This window comes from Gossypium hirsutum, chromosome A11 (genome assembly GCF_007990345.1).
Source record: "Gossypium hirsutum isolate 1008001.06 chromosome A11, Gossypium_hirsutum_v2.1, whole genome shotgun sequence".
Taxonomy (NCBI): domain Eukaryota; kingdom Viridiplantae; phylum Streptophyta; class Magnoliopsida; order Malvales; family Malvaceae; genus Gossypium; species Gossypium hirsutum.
The window spans coordinates 65,210,098-65,216,097 of NC_053434.1; positions in this window are offsets into that span (position 1 = coordinate 65,210,098).

The following is a 6,000-nucleotide window of genomic DNA, read 5'->3' on the forward strand; positions in this document are numbered from 1 at the left end:
AATCTAAGGGTATATCAAAGTCTTCAAATAGAGGTAAAAGTTGTAACTTCTGCAAGAAGAAAGGGCACATTAAATCTGAGTGATATAAGCTACAAAATAAGATTAAAAGGGAGGCTGCGAATCAAAAGGAAAAACAACCAGAAAATTTCGGTGAAGCTGATGTTGTAGAAGACTACAGCGATGGTGAACTTCTAGTCACTTCTGTCAATGATTCTAAAGTAAGTGAGGAGTAGATACTTGATTCAGGCTGCACCTTCCACATGAGTCCCAATCGGGATTGGTTTACAACTTACGAAACAATGTCTGAAGGTGTTGTTTTGATGGGAAATAATGCTTCGTGTAAAATCGCAGGTGTTGGAACAATTAAAGTTAAGATGTTTGATAGAGTTGTCAGAACACTTAGTGACGTACGGCATGTTCCAGAATTGAAAAGAAATTTAATTTCGTTGAGTACTCTTGATTCAAAAGGGTACAGATACACAGCTGAAAGTGGGGTTTTAAATATTTCCAAAGGGTCCCTTGTTGTGATGAAAGGGCAGAGAAAGATTGCCAAGTTATATGTTTTGCAGGGTTCAACTGTTACTGGTGATGCAGCTGTCGTTTCCTCTTTCTTATCAGATAATGATATTACTAAAATTTGGCATATGCACCTAGGGCATATGAGTGAGAATGGCATGGCAAAATTGAGCAAAATAGGACTTTTTGATGGGTAAGGAATTTGCAAACTGAATTTCTGTGAGTACTGTGTTTTTGGGAAGCAAAAGAGAGTTCGATTCACTAGAAGAATCCATAACACGAAAGGAACGTTGGAGTATATTCATTCTGATCCGTATGGGCCATCTAGAGTGCCTTCGAGAGGTGGAGCTAATTATATGCTAACCTTTATTGACGATTTTTCCAGAAAAGTTTGGGCGTGCTTCTTGAAGCAGAAAAGCGATGTGTTTTCTGCATTTAAGTCTTGGAAAATTATGATTAAAAGACAGACGGGAAAATAGATAAATACCTCCACACAGACAATGGTTTAGAGTTTTATTCTGATGAGTTTAATAGATTGTGTAAGTCAGAAGGGATCATGAGACACTTGACAGTTCGTCATACTCCACAGCAAACCGGTGTTGCAGAACGAATGAACAGAATGATCATAGAGAAGGTTCAATGTATTTTGTCAAATGCCAACCTACCGAAGTCATTTTGGGCAGAAGCAGCCTCTACTGCATGTTTTTTGATCAATCGATCTCCATCCGTTGCCATTAAGAAAAAGACTCCACAAGAGGTATGGTCTGGTAATCCTACTAATTATTCCGATTTAAAGATTTTTGGGTGTCCTGCGTATGCTCATGTTGATAATGGAAAATTGGAACCGAGATCCATTAAATGCGTTTTTCTTGGTTATAAAGCTGGTGTAAAAGGGTATAAGTTATGGTGTCCTGAAAATAGAAAAGTTGTGATTAGCAAAGATGTTTTTTTTGATGAAACTGCTATGCTACCTAACTTATCTCTTAAAGACCCTTCCAATAAAGAAAATCAAAAACAGGTGGGGCATCAGATTAATACAGAGTCAACTCCTCAAGCCAGAACAAAAATTAAGAATAGAGTTGCTTCTTCACCACAATATTCTATCACCAAAAACAGAACTAGAAGAGAAATTAAACCTCCAAAGAAGTATGCCGAGGTTGATCTAGTTGCTTATGCTTTAAATGTGGCTGAAGATATAGATGCGAATCAAAAGCCATCTAATTATTCTGAGGCGGTTAGCTGTGAAGACTCAGAAAAGTGGATGTTTGCTATGTAAGAAGAGATGAAACCACTCCACAAAAACAGAACATGGGACCTTGTGAAACTTCCTAAAGGTAAAAAGGTTGTTCGTTGTAAATGGGTGTTTAAAAAGAAAGAATGGACTCCAGGAGTTGAAGAACCCAGATATAAAGCAAGGCTTGTTGCAAAGGGTTACAGTCAAATTCCAGGAGTGGACTGCACAGATGTGTTCTCTCCAGTTGTTAAGCATAGTTCGATTCGAGCTTTACTTCGTATTGTGGCCATGCATAATTTGGAGCTTGAGCAGTTAGATGTAAAAACTGCATTTCTGCATGGAGAACTTGAGGAGGATATTTACATGCAACAACCAGAGGGTTTTGTACTCTCAGAAAAAGAGGACTATGTTTGCTTGCTGAGAAAGTCCATTTACGGTTTGAAACAGTCACCAAGACAGTGGTACAAGAGGTTTGATTCCTTTATGACTTCTCATGATTTCAAAAGAAGTAGTTTAGGCAGTTGTGTTTACTTTAAGAAAAACAGTGATGGTTCTTTTGTGTATCTACTTCTTTATGTTGATGACATGTTGATAGCAGCAAAAGATAAATGAGAGATAAGAAAGGTCAAAGCCCAACTAAGTGAAGAATTTGATATGAAAGATTTAGGACCAGCAAAGAAAATACTTGGTATGGAGATTCTCAGAGATAGAAAAACAAGTAAATTGTACCTAAGTCAGAAGGGGTACATTGAGAAAGTTCTTTGCAGGTTCAATATGCAGAGTGCTAAGCCTGTTAGTACTCCTTTAGCAGCCCATTTTAGACTTTCATCGGCTTTGTCTCCGCAATCAGATGATGAGATTGAGTACATGTCACATGTTCCATACTCTAGTGCAGTGGGATCTCTCATGTATGCTATGGTTTGTTCACGTCCAGATTTATCATATGCAGTCAGTGCAATTAGCAGATACATGGCAAATCCCAGTAAAGAACATTGGAAAGTAGTTTAGTAGATTTTAAGATACTTACGAGGCACTACTGATGTTTGCTTACAGTTTTGAAGAACTAAAGATGGAGTCATAGGGTATGTTGATGCTGATTTTGCTGGAGACCTTGATAGAAGAAGATCTCTCACAGGTTACGTCTTTACAATCAGAGGTTGTGCAATTAGTTGGAAAGCCATTTTGCAAACTACAGTCGCTTTGTCTACTATTGAAGTGAGTACATATCGATTACTGAGGCTTGTAAAGAAGCTATTTGGTTAAAGGGACTATTTAGTGAACTCAATGAAGACCTTCAAATCAGTACAGTATTTTGTGACAGTCAGAGTGCCATCGTCCTTACAAAAGATCAAATGTTTCATGAGAGAATAAAACATTTTGATGTTCGGTATCATTTTGTTTGTGATATTATTGCCCGTGGTGATATTGTTGTGAGTAAAATTAGTACTCATGAAAATCCTGCAGATATGATGACTAAGTCACTTCCTATAACCAAGTTTGAGCATTGCTTAGACTTGGTTGGTGTTCATTGTTGAAGTTAAACCCTTAAGGGGTTTTATGGAAGAGGAGGAGAACTTGTTCATTAAAAGTTCGCGATGAAGAACTTGTTCATTGAAGAATTTGTGCCAAGGTGGAGATTGTTAGAATTAAGTGACCCGAATTCTTATTTAAATAAAATACAATGGAAAATAAAATAAAAGTAAAATCCATATAGAACTAGACTTCTTTTATTTTATTTTAGAATAAGGTTTTTTAAACCTTATTAAACTCCATCTATTTTATATTGATTAGGATAAGGTGTTTCAATCCTACTAGAATATGGTTTTACAAGCCTATAAATAGACATAGTCTATCCCTCTTGTATGAATTCAAATTTTTCGACATAGTGAATTTTCTTCTCCTCTGCCCGTGGTTTTTTCCCGAAAGGGTTTCCACGTAAAATTTGTGTGTTCTTTATTTTATTTTTATTTTATTATTTTTATTTTCACAATTATTTTACTATTATATTTATATACTATAGTGGTTCATTAATATTACTATTATTTTTCGTTATTCTTATTGTATTTTTAAAAAAAAACCTTTTTATATAATATAGTTTTAAATTTATGTATGATATTTAATTAGATCACCTTTATATATTATTATATACACAAAATTTATATAGCTTTATCTACGTACATTATAAATCTCATTGTAACACCCCCTACCCGTATCCATTGCTGGAATAGGGTACGAGGCATTACCGAAGTTTACTAAACATTTTCAGATAATTCTGAGTCATTTATTATTCATATTTTGAAAATAATCATAACGTCTCTTTATTGGACCCTCGAAGCCCCAAACATACATTAGAAACCAACCGAAATTAAATCGAGATCATAGAGTTTTTTTTTAAATCTTAAATTATATTTTCATCTAAGTACTTACCATTTCAATGCTCCTTATAATTAAACATGTTACCATTCAATCAATAGCTTAGCACTTGTCTAAGCGTCAAACAACATCATTGTTAGTATACTTGCACATATTTCATATAAATTCAACATTGATATACTTATTTTCTCGACATGTCATACTTGAGTTTAATAATTGTCTTTACTTACATAATTTCCTTGTATTAACATATCAGAGATAATCATATATGCACATGAAATATATCATTCTCTTACTGTTTCTTCATAAGTATATATCAATCATTTCATTATATCAATGTTTCATGCTCCATCATTTCCATATATTTTGAATATTTATTCCGGTAATAGTTTATATCAAACTTAACATAAATTATGTTCCATGTACTTATACTTATTTCGTTTATCTATCTTCATAATTATTTCATACAACTATTTTGTACATATATTTCCATATGACTAGTTCTTGTAAATATTTCACACAACCATTTCATTTAACCATTCGTCGTCTGATACATATTACCTGAATATCAATTGTTCGATAGATGTCATAGCGTCTCCTATCCACAGTCTTATTTATCTTTGACATGATGCCATAGTGTCTTTCAACTATGGTATTACTCATTTTCTGCCATGTTGCCATGGTATCTTTCAACCATGGTCTTATTCATTTCATATCACGTTGCCATGGTATCTTTCAACCATGGTCTTATTCATTTCATATCACGTTGCCATGGCATCTTTCAACCATGGTCTTACACATTTCATATCAGAGAGCACACTCCTGCGAACCTCATCCTTACAGTGGGATTACCAGTCCAGGCTAAATTCCCTGTAATATAAACTCATAGAGTATTGTCGGGATTACCAGTCTAGGCTAAATCCCTTGCAACGACAATTACTCTAATGAGCTTGGATCTGAATTACCAGTCCAGGCTAAATTCAGACCCTAATTCGGATTACCCGTCCGGGCTAAATCCATTTTACACATATTCTTCGGGAGGGCTATATCAGGATAGGATCACCCGTCCAGGCTAAATCTTTTTTACCGTCAATTACTTTTCGTTCAACCGGGATTTCTTCCTCTTTTTATCAAATTTATCAATGTTTCATCAATTTTCATACAATGGATATTTAAAATCATATTCACATCAATAACATACATTTCAAGTATTTAAAAATACAATTCAAGTTATACGAACTTACTTGGCGAAATTGCAGAAATATCAAGATTCAGGGGGATTTTGGTAATTTACCATTTTCCCAATTTTCACCCGATCTTAAATTGACAATTTCATTCAATTTATTAATTTAGATAATAAAACAATTCATTCCCTTCAATTTGATTATTTTTTACATTTTTACTAAATTGCCCCCTGAAGTTTTACTTTTATTCATTTTAGTCCTTAAGCCTAAAACATGCAAATTAGCCATGCTAGCTGAATATTCATATATATTTTCCACCTCATCCTCTCCATTCCACATCCTTAATGTATATAACACATTTGTAAGTAACATTATCTATAATTTTTATTATTTATTTTTATGAATATTCAAGCTGTCCATCTGTGTCATAGTCACTAAATTATTTATATTTGGAGCTATAGAACTCCAAATTAAGATTCAATAATGTTTCCTAAAACTAGACTTATATATCTTCTCACCATAAAATTTTTAGAATTTTTGGTTTAGCCAATAAGTACAGTTTATTCTTTAAAGTTACCCTTGTTTTGCTGTCTAACAGTTCTAACCCTTCTTCACTAAAAATTTATTATCTCCTCGTACAGAATTCAAATGATGTTCTTATTTGTTTCTCTTGAAAATAGATTCATTCAGGAT